Source organism: Ambystoma mexicanum, chromosome 3p, assembly GCF_040938575.1.
Source record: "Ambystoma mexicanum isolate Mex_15411 chromosome 3p, UKY_AmexF1_1, whole genome shotgun sequence".
Classification (NCBI taxonomy): Eukaryota; Metazoa; Chordata; class Amphibia; order Caudata; family Ambystomatidae; genus Ambystoma; species Ambystoma mexicanum.
Genome location: NC_090925.1, coordinates 1,228,637,366 through 1,228,650,209, shown reverse-complemented (window position 1 = coordinate 1,228,650,209; position 12,844 = coordinate 1,228,637,366). Strand labels below are relative to the sequence as shown.

General features: G+C 53.1%; 1 protein-coding gene across 1 annotated transcript in view; it reads right to left on the bottom strand.

Moving 5' to 3' along the window:
- Positions 1-12,844, bottom strand: part of CTNNA1 (catenin alpha 1) — a 505,233-nt gene that overhangs the window by 377,958 nt on the left and 114,431 nt on the right. The window lies entirely within an intron of this gene.

The following is a 12,844-nucleotide window of genomic DNA, read 5'->3' as shown; positions in this document are numbered from 1 at the left end:
GCCTTATTTATCATTGGTATGACCTCAAAGCACTTGTAGGTTGAACGCCCTCAGGAACCGTAGTTCAAGTCAGTAGAGCGTTTGTCGTATGAGATATGATATATGATATGGCATTTGTAACGCGCCTATACACAAGTGTTTCAAGGCGCGATGAGGCGGGGGGGGAGACAGACACCAATCCTACTAGGCCAGGTGTCATTCAGATCGCACAAGGGTAAAAGTGCAAGGGGAAGGGGAGAGGGGAAAGTGCAGTACATGGTTAGTAGAATACAAGATAAATAATAGGGCCAGCTGGTGGCAAGTGCAGGGTAAGTGCCGGGAGAAGGGGCTGTATGATACAGAGACAGTCCCGTAGTGTAGGTAGGCAGTGCAGGGAAGAGTGGCTGGGCCAAGGACCGAGATCGGTGAGTGGCCCATTTGCAGATTCAGTGCAGGTTCAGTGGTTTTAGCAGGGGAGAGAGGGAGAGAAAGCGGAGGCAAAGAGGAAGGTTTTGAGGCGTTTCCGGAACCGGAGATGGTTCTCCTCAAGTTTCAGGGAGGCAGGAAGGCTGTTCCAGAGGGAGGCCCCTGCTGCGGAGAGAGATCTACCCCCCAGCTCGTTGCTTGGAGAAGATGCTCACCCGGAGGTAGTTGGAGGCGGATGAGCGAAGAGCTCGAGAAGGAAGATATTTGGGAAGAGAGAGTTGAAGGTATTTTGGCCCAAGGCCCCAGAAGGCCTTGTGGACAATGCAGAGGGTTTTGAACTTAATCCTCGCAGCCACTAGGAGCCAGTGTAGTGATTTCAGTCCTGGAGAGATACGGTCCCTGGGCTTGAGGCCAAGGACAAGTCTCGCAGTCCTGTTCTGGATGAGTTGCAGAGGGTGGAGAGTAGAGGCAGGAAGATTTAGATAGAGGCTGTTACAGTAGTCCAGCTTCGAGAGAACCAGGGCTCTGGAGATAGTGAGCTTCTGGGGGAAGGAGAGGAAAGGAAGGATACCTCTGAGGAGGTGTAGCTGGTAGTGTGACTTCTTACAGACGTCAGATATATGAATATGAGGAGAGAGAGTGTGGAGTCGAAGGTGACCCCGAGGTTTTTTGCCTTGCAGGTAGGAGCAGGAAGAGGGCCAAGGGAGGCCGGCCAGAGAGCTGCATCGAAGGCGGGAGTGGGTGTGCCCTGTAAGTAGAATCACAGTCTTACTGGCATTAAGGCAGAGGTCGTTGACGGCACACCATTCCTGCATAGCAGAAAGACAGTCAGAGATAGGGGAAGAGGAGGCCGAGGGTAGCGTGAAAATGAGCTGGGTATCATCCGCGTAGCACTGAAAGTTGGGACAGAGCGCGGCGATGCGGTGAGCAAGAAGTGCCAGATACTGGATGAACAGCCAGGGGGAGAGGGTAGATCCCTGGGGGACACCACAGGTAGAGAAAAAGATGTCAGAGAGGAAGGAACCCAGTTGGACCTGGGAGGGTCGATTGGAGAGGAAGGAGGTCAGCCAGGCCAGAGCCTGACCAGCGATGCCCAGGTTATCACGGAGACAGATGAGCAGGATGGTGTGGTTGACAGGGTCAAAGGCAGAAGAGAGGTCGAGCAGAATGAGAACACAAGGGGTGTTAGAGTCAAGGTTTGAAAGCAGGTACTCACAGATGTTCAGGAGAGCAGTTTCCATGCTTCTGGCAGCTCTGAAGCCAGACTGATGGTCATGAGACTACCAACAGATTCAGCATGGAGATTAAGCTGGGAGATGGCCAGTTTCTCCAGGAGCTTGCCCAGGAAGAGTGATAGAGATTGGGCGATAGTTAGCTGGGCAGGAGAGGTCGGAAGAGGGTTTCTTAAGAAGAGGGTGCACAAGGGAGTGCTTGAGGGGGGATTGAAAGACTCCAGAGGCGAAGGAGTGATTGCAGAGGTAGGCCAGGGCAGGAGCCAGGGAGTCGATGTGGTCCTTGATAGTTTGAGGAACAGGGGTGGACCTGTTTTGACAAGACTTTCATAGATCGGACTTGTCTCGAAACCTCGTCGGCAGAAAAAAGGGGAAAGGCAGAGAAGGAGGGAGGAGGGGTGGCTGCAGAAGGGCCAGAGGGAGAGCAGGGAATAGAGGGGGGAGGTGATAGGAGGAGAGTGAGGACAGGATGTCCTGAGTTTTTAAAATGAAGAGAGGCCAATGCCATGCAGAGGGCCTGGGAGGGGACAGGAAAGGTGGAGACTGCAGCAGGGTTGGCCAGCTCCTTGCAGATTTTAAAGAGTTCGGCTGAATTACTAGATGCCGCAGAGATGCGGGCTTGGATAAGGGCTCTCTTCTTAGTGAGAACGGAGAGCCGGTATTGCCTTTGGAGCAGGCGGCAGGCCAGTTTGTCAGAGGATGAACATGAAGCATGCCATTTCCTCTCTGCCACCCTGCACTTGCGTTTAAGGGTGAAGAGATCCGAGTCATACCAGGAGTTACATTTGGCTTTGGGCTTCAGGCGGATTCTCATGACAGGGGCAAGGATATCAAGGGTATCAGATATATCAGAGTGTAGAGGGCTGTGTCAGGGTGGGACCGAAGGTGGACGGGAGGGGTGGGGGGGGGTGCGAGAAGGTGGTAGCGAAAGCCTCAACTGACACGCGCTTCATGGGTCGGATGACCGCGAAGCAGGGTGGTAGTGATGAGGGTGGCTTTGCCTGTGGGGTAGGGAAGGTGAGGTGGGAGGATAGGAGAAAGTGATCACTCCAAGAGAGAGGAGTGGAGAGAAGGACAGAGAGGGGAAGGTCAGAAGAGATCAGAGCATCAAGAGTGTGCCCTGCAGAATGTGTCGGCCCAGACGGGAGAATTGAGAGAGAGAGAGTCGCAGAGGTCGCGAAAGAGTCCAGAGGGAGGACAGGAGGCATCAAGGTGGATATTGAAGTCTCCAAGAAAGAGGAGTGGAGTGGTTGAGGACAGGAGTGAGGAGTCGTCGTCAGCCCACTCGGAGAGGAAGGAGGAAATTTGACCAGGTGGCCGATAGATAGCCACGGTAAGGGAATGGCTAGGAGAGAGCGAGTCGGCAGACAACGCATTCAAAGGAGGAGTAGGTCTGCGTAGGAGTGACAGTGGCAGGAATCCACTCAGGGAAGATAAGGGCCACACCCCCCCCAGCACGGTTGGGCCTGGGCAAGGAGAGGATCTTGTAACCGTCAGGTAGGAGTGTGTCAAAGCTGGTGACAGAGCTGGCCGTGAACCATGTCTCAGTGAGACCGAGGATGTCAAGGTCCAGTTCCTCAAGAAGGCGACAGATATCAGAGGAATGTTTGACGGCAGAGCAAGAGTTGAGAGTGGCAATGTGGAGAAGGTTGCCATCCTTGAAGGACTTCCGGGGAGGGGTACAGATCAGAGGTACGCCCTGTGGAGGTGAAGGAGCCAGAGAGAGGGCAGGGTGAGAGGGTGAAGGCAACGTAGCCGAGGACAGAGAAGAGGGGACAGCAGGAGAGGAAAAGAAGTTGATGAGGCGCGGGAAGCGTCTATCAAAGAGGTGGAGGTTGGCCTGAGGGCCTTGGACCAAGATGGTCCCATTAGCGTATGGTGCATGGGTGGCGAAAAAGAATGGGGAAAGGCCCACCCAGAGACTCTGCAACGTCCGAGACAGTACTACAGCCACAATCGAGACTACAGACCCTCACCAAGGAAATATTGAACCAATACTTTAAAGAAGAGCATCTGAGGGAGCTGTTGAAAGAATAAATGACATCTTTGAGATCAGACCTCTAAAAAAACGGAATGGAGAAAAAAGACGAAAATGCAGCTCTAAGCAAAAGATTTAGTACCTGTGAAATTAACTTGATGCAACTTCGGAACGCAAACCAAGTAATGCTACTGAAATAATACAAGAGAATACATTGAAGCCCTAGCGGATAAATGGGAGGATCTAGATAACTTGTGATGCAGAGAAAACTTTTGCATCACATTTTTGGCGAAATAGGACGAAAGTGCGCAGCTAGCGGAGTGTGTGCGACCTCTTTGTTATGATCAACAACGATCCAACTGAAACAACCTACAAAATGGAGAATGGAGCCAGAACTAAGGCCAAGTGCTAGCCTTGTCCAATTTGAACGACTTCCAAAACAAAGAAATAGCTATAGCCGCAACAAGGAGGGACCCGTAAAATTACATTACAAAACAGTGTTCTACAAGTATGCCAATACATCTACCAGAAACGCTAGCTGCGAGAAGTGCAATTAAACTACTCGTAGCTCCCTACATCAGGAAGAAGATACAATATAGATGGACATACCCCTTTTAGTTAAAAGTTTGAATACACACACATTCGCCCAAGGGGTTGCACAAGCTGTCAACCAATACTCCTTTCTGTAAAACATTCTGGCCGAGGTGGCAACCGCTCAGCTTTAAACACACAGCCCCGGCTCCAGCAGGGAGGCCCAGGGGGCCAGGCACACCCCCCCCCCCGCCCACCCCTCCACGACACCTCCCCCTTGGTCATCCCCTGCCCCCTGCCCCCCCCAGAAAGGGGGCATTGCAAGTGGGACCTGTGGGAGTGGAGGCATTGGGGTCTGTGGGGGAGGAGGGGCGGCATTTCACTCTAAACATACAGCAATGCAGAGAGATTAGCATTCTAAGGGGATGCACTAAAGGAGGCCAGGATTTATTTGCTTGTCCTGGACAATGATCTATGCCCTATAGCCACGAAAGCACAAATGACCAGGGAGATGAAGGGCCATTCACACCTCTAAGTGAGGTAGCACTTACTCGAGAAGGCTGCATACAAATATGTTCTCAAGCCCAAAGTCACAAAGTTGGTTTCTGTGATTTAAAGTATGTTTATTTTTTGTGGGAAATTGCATTTTTTCACATCATGCTTAATAAAATGGTTAACTATGTCCTGCAATTACAGAAGGGGACAAGCCATTAGCGAATGACTCTTGGTCCTATCACCAAAAAGGTGCAGATTAGTCTCAGTTGGTACGCCATGTACCCCCTGCACTGGAACACAAGCAACCACAGGCAGTTTTTGGCCTTGTGGTCTAGCAGTCTAGCAGTTTAGGCAGGGCTGCTCACATTAGACAATGTTATGCAATGCCAGTGGTTATGATTGATCCAGAGACAAACATACATCCTTTTTTAGTTTTGCCTACTAGGTGTAAGTTAGAACTTAGGTAGTGGAACGCAGATAGGATGGAGATAGGATGTGAGGAGAAACACACATCATATGTGCGTGTAGGGTCATTTACCCACACAATGACTAGCAACGGCTATGTGAATGCCAATGGCATTACTACCAACTACCTGCCCCTCACTGCCAAAATGTACCCTTTGGGAACTCTCTGTGCAAGTTCTATCACAAACTAGTACCAATCTTTGTGCTGTATAGGACCTTCCAGTGTTATATCCAAGCATTCTTTTGAGTGTTTAATTGCTTCTGTAAATGAACTGCTGGTGTGATAAAAATCTCTTAATGTGTCCCCTCAGCCAGTTGATTTTATAGCAACTAGCAAATGTTGTCCGTACTTCACACGGGTTCTGTAGACAGACATGGTAACACTGTTGTCAATTGTTGACAATCGTGGAGCAGACCTGGAGGGGAGCAGCATAATGGGATCTTCTGTGTGCTCTCGCCACCTGTCGCCTCCCCCCGGCGCGGTGCAGTATGTTGCAGTGCATTTTGGTGGAGGTATTTTGGAAACGGAGAGTCCTAGGGCCTTGAAACGTGGAGTTTGAGCCTTCAGATTTTGTTCCTGGCCTCAAGACGGTTAAAATGAGCTTTGTCCGGTCATTCTATGACCACATTGATGTTTTGCACTTTGCGGTGCGCATATCTTGGAAACGGTAATAGTTTTGGCTTGCGTATAGTATTAGACAGACATTTGCCAGGCAATGACCTCATATGCCCAGGTACTCACACATTTTCCCAGCTGTTCCCATATTATGGCCAGGTGTTACTCTTATGGCAGTGACTGGCAAATACCCATCCATGCCTAATCAAAACCCTAAGCTGTTGGCTTTCCCAATGCATTTTGGTTTCAGTTTGTCTCCCTAAGTAAAAGTGTGTATGCCCGGATGTGGGTGTCTTGTTTGCTATGCCTAGGGAAAACAAACTGCACCTCACTGAGATGATCCAACAAGGCCCTACCTGAAAATGACAAGGCTAGGATGGTAAGTATGGGCCACATTCAGATCATCTTCTCAGTCGTGCTTACCAGTGGGGTTCCGACCTACGTGGAATGCATCTTTTTCTGTGTGGAAGAGTTGTCTGAACTGCCAGGACTTTTCATGATTCAAACTAATAAGTACTGAATTCATAACCTCATACTGTTTGAATAACTTGTTTGTATGCAAACAAAATACATCATGTGTATTGAGGGTCTTGTTTGGAAAGTATAATGAAAATCCTGCGTGCTGGGTGTTTAGGCAGTGCCGGAAATAGAAATAATTTGCTGTGGTACTCCATCAGTGACTGTGGGAGGGGGATGGGAGGGGGATGGGAGGATTCCCCCCCCCCCCCCACTAAACCTTTCCCTCTCAGAAAATGAATCATGAACACTTGGAAAATAACACAAGAGCGAGGGCGTTTCCTATACTGTTGCAGGCAAAATATAAAATATTAACATCTTTTAAAACAAAAATACAGTATTTAAATATTTCCTAAAGAGTGCAACCAGAGGTGGATTTCATATTTGGACAAGGGACAACTGGCCATGCCCCTTCTCCCTGCTCTGCGCCTCTCCCATCAAACACAGTCAGTGCTGCAAAGGTTCTCCCAGTGAGTTCTTATCTTTTTAAGATGTCTCAGAGGCAGATGATTTATAACAGGAAGTGATAAGAGATGGGAAAAGGTAACTGGCAGTGACCTTGGCTGTGGCACCTTTTTCTTAAAAATATATAAGGTGGGATTCCAAGATGGCTGCCAGCACTGCGTAGACGTGCCGACGGCAGCTCCGGTACCAGAGGCCAGGTTCGGCCGGTCCCACCACCCTTTCCCCTGAGCCAAGGATCAAAATCGGGAAGTCCGAGGGCATCAGGATTGCGGTGGTGCAGCCCCGGCGGCACTCTGGTGTGCAGACGGAGGGATGCGGCTTGGAGGTGTGGGTTTCCCTCCCCCTCCCCCCTGGATTCGTTACGGGTGCTGTGAGCCGGTGCGTGGACCCGAGAGGAGGATCCAGGACCTACACGGGAGTCAGCTGGAGGGGCGCTGCGGGTGAACCCTGCCACCCGCCCCGTCCTGCGACAAGTGAGCCAGGAGCTGAGGCGCCGCCGGGGACACAGCGGTGTTGGTCCCGCGGCACTCCAGGTCTCCCGAGGCGCCACCTGGGAGACGCGGCCGGGAGAGGCGGGTTTCCCCCACACCGCTAGAAGAGGGGGCAGGTGCCGCGGGCTGACCAGCGAGGAAGATCCGGGCCCCCGTTACCGCATTGGAGTTGCGTGGAGGGGGGGCGGTTGGTCCCTGCCCCCCCAGCTTGAGAAGTGTGCACAGGAGATCAGCGGAGCCGGGGAGACCTAGCTTAAGGAGAGACACCAGAGGCAGTGGAGGCCCGCCGGCCACCATGGGGCCTCAGAATCTTGAAGGTGTTTGGACAGGAGGAGTGGAAGGGTCCCCCCCCTGAGAGGCTCCCATTTAAGTGGCAGCGGCGGCCCGTGGGGGACCCTACAGAGAGGTAGGCGGCCCGAGTCGCCCCAGAGGAGGGGGTGGACAGAGCCCCATGGCAAGCGGAGCCGCGGGAGAGGGCTAAGTGACCAGAGAACGGACTTGGGGACATCTGGTGCCTCCCCCCGGAAACAACACTTTCCCGAGCAGCAGTTTGGATCCGCCGGGGGCCGCTTTGAGAGGCGGGCAGCAAGTAGGCCCCAGAGGAGGGGCAGAGAAGGCACACCAGCGGACTGGGCCTCTGGCGGGGACAAGGTGACAGCTGAACGGACTGTTGGCTACCTGGGGCCCTCCTACCGGCGTCAGGCCCACTCCGGGTCGGAGGTGAGGAGTGGAGCAGTGGGAAAGTAGGGGTGAGAGGAGGACTGAATGCCACCACCGAGCAGACTGAGAAGGCCCCTGTAAGGGGGAAGGAGTGTGGGGTGCAGGGGTGGCCCAGAGGGGCGGCTGTGAAGGGGCCGGCTCCAACCGCCTTCGAGGTGAAGGAAGAAGCGTTGACAAGAGAAAAGTCCTTGCTTGGCAGAAGACCCCCACACAGCTGAATTGGCTTAGGACCTGGTGGACTGTGAGGCCCCCCCAAACGAGGGAAGGGGTAACAGCGTGGCACACGACGTTGTAGGGGCAGAGGGGGCCCTGGGCTAGCGGGGCTGACGCGGGGGTGGTCTGCCTTAGTCCCCTTGATTGTAGGCAGAGGAAGGACCCCCCCCCTCCTCCAAGCAAAAGAGAAGACACTGAAGAGCCTGATCGCCGGTGTGCAATGTTGCTGAGCCACCAGGGCGACCTACCATAGATGCCTTCCAGGCCCAAGGGAAGGGCAGGGAAAGCCGTTCCTCCTGTTAGAGAACCCAAGGGAACCTTGACTTCACTCTGTCCAGCAACGGAGAGCAGAGAGCGGGGCGAAGAAGGGGGCAAACAGCTCAGGAAGGCATGGGATAAGGAAGGACCGGAGATGTCGACGCAAATGACGAGGCAAGACCTCAAGAAATGCAGAACCTAAGACTCCCTGGCCTAAACCTTTCAGGAATAATTTCAATTGATGAGGAGCGACTTAAACGCGGCCTTGGGAGAATTGCGACAGGAGACGGCTCAGGTGGGAAAGAGGACAGACCTATTGGAAAGGGGCCTCCAAGAGTGCGAAAGTGATACAACGGCGAACAGTGAGGCCATGGATAGGTTGGACATTACAACAAGGAACTTGGAGGCAACTAGAGAAGACTTGGAGAACAGATCCCGAAGTGTCAACTTTAGGATCAAATTGTTGCCAGAGGCCATCACCGACCAACAACTGAAGGGAGAGATCCAGGGGATCTTCATGGGGCTCCTGGGGGAGGAATTCCCGGGGTCGATTGAACTAGATCGGGTTCACAGGGTTGGCCGTCCCCCTGGAGGATCAAATACCATGCCGCAGGATGTGTTGGCGGCTTTTGCCCCGTATAGCCAAAAGGAGGCATTACTGAGAGCGGCGAGACAGAGAACCGGTGCTTTATAAAGGTCAAGAAATGTCTCTGTTTCAGGACCTGGCCACTAGCACGCTGTTGAAGAGGCGGCAAATGGATCCGGTGCGGAGGGAACTGGTTCAGAAGGGGATAAAGTACAAATGGTCCTTCTCTCTCGGGCTGGTGTTTGAGTGGGAGGGTATCCAGAGGCGAGCCACCACCCTGCAGGAGGCAGTAGGTATAATACGACTAGTCATGGAAATCAGGGAGGGGGAACAGGGGGTACCCACTCAGCCCGGGGCAAACAGAGGGAGAGGGGCAGACCATGGGAATGGTCCACGGTGAGGGAGGGGCCTCGAGGTAGGAGGAAGGCGGCGCTGCGGGGGCCAGGGGCGGGGGACTCTGGCGGAGTCAAAGCGAGTAATGGGGGCGGCGACACAGGATAGACCGGGGGCATAGACTTTCAGTTGGAGGCCTTGTGTTGAGGGTGGTGGGAACAAGGGCTTTACATGGGGGCCTGGAGGCACAGAGGTGAAGACATCCTGGAACGAGCAAGGGCAGGAGTGTCCGAGAGGGAGGGGGAGATGAGCAAGGGGGGTGGTGGGAGGGGGCAGTCTCACCCTAAATTGGGGGTTCAGGGTGGGGGTGGGAAGGGAGGGGGGGGGACTCTGGGAAGACAGTTGCCAATGGAGTAGGATGGATTTCGGGGGATGGTAGGATGGAGATGAAAGGGGCAGAAGGAGGGGGGAGGATATCTGCCCTCCCCAGGATTGGAGGGGGTCTATGGTGAGGGCAAACCCGGGGTATGGTTGGCATGTTGGCCGGGGAGGGCGCTCTGTGCCTTAGCGCAGCATTCAGGTGGCCAACACATAATGTGAGGGGGCTAAACTCGCCCCCCCTCAAAGGAACACAGCTGGAGCAATTTACCAAGTCTCATAACCCGGATGTGCCAGCGTTACAAGAGACTCATTTACTAAGGCAGGACCAGGGTCGTCTGCACCTGAAGGCCTTCCCACTGATATTGTTTGCATCAGGCCCTACGAAGAAAGGGGGGGTTGCCCTAGCCTTTGGGAGGGGGATTAATTTTAGACCCCAAGATATCCTTAGGGATAGTAATGGGAGATACATTGTGATGAGGGGGGAGATGATGGGTTATGATGGGTTTGTGCTATACTATTTCATCAGTTTACTGCCTTAATGTGGGCCAAGACCAGTTCTTGCGTGAAACCCTGGGCACTTTAGAGAACTTTGCAAGGGCACAAGTGATATTGATGGGAGATTTCAATCTCGCTTGCGATAGGAAGGGGGACTGGTCCCAGCATTAAAGGGAAGGGGGCGGAGCGGTGGCTTCTCCCCAATTGAGGGCGAGATAGGAGGAGGCCGGGCTACGGGATGTATGGCGTGCAATACGGGGTGATGAGGAGGGGTTCACCTTTCTTTCTGATGTCCACAGAACCCAGTCCCGAATTGATTACATTTGGGTCTCTGCCAGCCTGATGGGGGAAGTGGAGGCTGTTGAGGCGGGCCCTCTGGGGATAGCGGATCACAAGGTAGTGCAAATGAAAATGCGGCTTGGGAGGCGAAGGCCGGGATTGTGGAGCTGGAAATTCCTGGGGAACGCCTGAGGGACCAAGTTATACGGGGGGAGATTGGAGGCAAGATTCGGGACTTCTTCGAGAGGCACAATAGCTCGGACACAAGTCAGAGCATGAGGTGGGACGCCTTTAAGGCGACCATGAGGGGGGCAGGGCGGTGGGACTCATCGCTATGAAGGCGGAGAGAAATAGGCTACTGAGAGGTCTAGAAACTCAGCTGGAAAAAGAGGTCGAGGTCCCCAGGGTGCGGGTATAGGAGACCCCTACAAGGAATGCATACAGGGAGTATAGGTTGGCAGAAGGCCAACTGGGGATCTAGAGGACCAAAAAAGCTTAGGGTAAGGCAAAAATTCTACGCAAAGGCTAATAAGGCAGATTCACTCCTTGATCGCCTCCTGAGGGTACAAAGGGAGCAGAAGGTTATAACGGCTATCAAGGATGAGGGGGGTAAGAGACTCACCCGGGCCGAAGAGATAAAGGGGAGACTAGTTGAATTTTATGGAGGGCTGTACACTTCACAGTGCCCACAACCACAGCCGCAGAAAGTTCTTGGGGAATTTGCCTCTTCAGCAGCAAAGATCTGGGCCCACCTAACACGGAGGATGAGGATAGGGCCACCATAGTGTCACTCTCCCACAACAAAGCTCCTGGACCTGATGGTTATCCGGCCTCCTTCTATAAAACTCATCTTTTGGTACCACACTTAACTAAATTATTTAACACATTGGCGCTGGGGGTGGAATTACCCCCACGATGGAGGAGGCCAAAATGACCCTTCTCCGTAAAGTGGGGAAGGACCCGGAGGACTGTACTTCCTACCGTCCTATCGCTCTTATAAACACGAAGGTTGGTACGGGGCAAATTATGAGCCCATACTATTGGCAATCAAAAAAGACTTAAGGAAATGGGGCACTCTAAGAATATCCTGGTTGGGAAGAGGGGCTGTTCTCAAAATGGTGGTTCTCCCCCGGGTACTATATCTCTTTCCGGCTATCCCCCTGCCAGTCCCGGAAAGCTTTTTTAAAAAATTGGATAGGGTGGTCAAGGAATTTGTCTGGGAGGGTAAGAGGCTGCATTTGTCCGGCGACTGCTAATGGAGTCTAGGGGGAGGGGGGCCTGCCCTTCCCAGACTTTCACCGCTACCATGAAGCAGCACAACTAAGGGTAAACAGGGAAGGGTTTTCGGATGACTATCTTAAGCATTGGGTGAAAATGGACAGAGCTGTAGCTAGACACCATTTGGGGGGGGGGAAGTACTGTGGCTCCCACGAAGGCTGAGGCCGTCCCACCTATACTTAAGTGCTATCACGAAGGGAGTGGTGGATAGCTGGGACAGGGCGGTGGAGAAGCAGGGGATTAGGACCTTCCCATAGCCGTTCACTCCATTCTTCAATAATGGGGACTTCACACCGGGGTTGGAGAGGGGGGCGTTTCTGAAGTGGGAGAGGGGGGGGCTGTAGAACTCTGAGGGACATGTTCAGTGGTGAAAGGGTGAAAACGTTTGAGGAATGCAAGCAGGAGTTTGGGGTAGGAGAGCGGGAGAGGCACCAATACTTCCAGATTAGGCACTGGGTAATGTCTGGGGAGGTAAGGAAGGCTGCGACTCGGGACCCAACGCAATTTGAACAGTTTCTTACTACCCACGAGGGGTCCAAAGGGTTAATCTCAGATCTATATAGGCAACTAGAGTCTGCGGGCCCGGAAATCACTTTGGCGTATATGAGGGTTTGGCAACAACAGCCGGGGGTCAGAAGGGTCAGAATGGGACAAGAGGACAGGGAGAGGTTATGGAAGCAGATCCCAAAGGGGCAAAAGCGATCAAGATGCAGGAGGCTTGGTATAAGTATATGTATGGTTGGCATTATACTCCGGCCCGCCTACACGCGATGTACCCAGCAACCGAGAAGTGCTGGAGGGTTCAGCAAACCACATATGGTGGGACTGCCCCATTATTAGGCCTTTCTGGAGCGATGTCACACAGGCCCTTTCCCCAGGCGTTGGGGGGGGGGGGGGGGGGGGGGGGAGAAAGTCAGGATCCCCGAGAGGTTTTACTGGGGAAGAGAGGGCTGGGGGGCGAAGAGGAGAGGAATAACTAAGGCTAAAGTGATTTTCACGTTGGCTCCGATGGCCCTCATTGCTCAGAGGTGGAAGAGCCCCACGATCCCGACAGAGCAAGAGGGGTTAAGGAAAATGTGGGATATAGTTTCGATGGAATGGGCATGT